The following is a 555-nucleotide window of genomic DNA, read 5'->3' on the forward strand; positions in this document are numbered from 1 at the left end:
GCGAACACCTTCAGCATCTAGATAGCTATTAGAGTTCGAAAAGGTGAAAGAAAAGAGTCAATATGCGGCAGCGCTGGGGTAGCCGTTTAAACAGGTCTGCTGTTTGCAACTCGGTGATAATGCATTTTCCGCTTTTTTCTGTTTATCCCTGTATTTGAGGCTGCTTTACTCTCTGTAAACTTAGTATTTCTTTTTTCTTATCGATTTTAATTTATTTTTCTTTATCTTCTATTTTTTGATTCTATCTACTATGATACAGGAAACTTACCTCTAGAAATCATCCAAACCATTCTATATCTAACTTATTAACCTTTACAGCCGTTAATTTGCTCTATTTCGAGTGACAGAATATCTTATTGCCGCTTATACAATAAAAAAACTAAAGTTACTGCTTCTCGCGAGTACGATTGGGTCTTTTTTGTTTGCAAGCATCCGATATCATTTTGCTTTGACGCCGTTTTAGACATTAATTTGGGGGCGCCAAACACAACTTCCTTTTCATGTATTATTTAGCTTATGCGCTTCGCTAGATGTGCGGCCGCGACGCCTTTTATG

The sequence above is a fragment of the Trypanosoma equiperdum genome, assembly GCF_001457755.1.
Source record: "Trypanosoma equiperdum strain OVI genome assembly, contig: ctg_1761, whole genome shotgun sequence".
In the NCBI taxonomy this organism is placed as follows: Eukaryota; Euglenozoa; class Kinetoplastea; order Trypanosomatida; family Trypanosomatidae; genus Trypanosoma; species Trypanosoma equiperdum.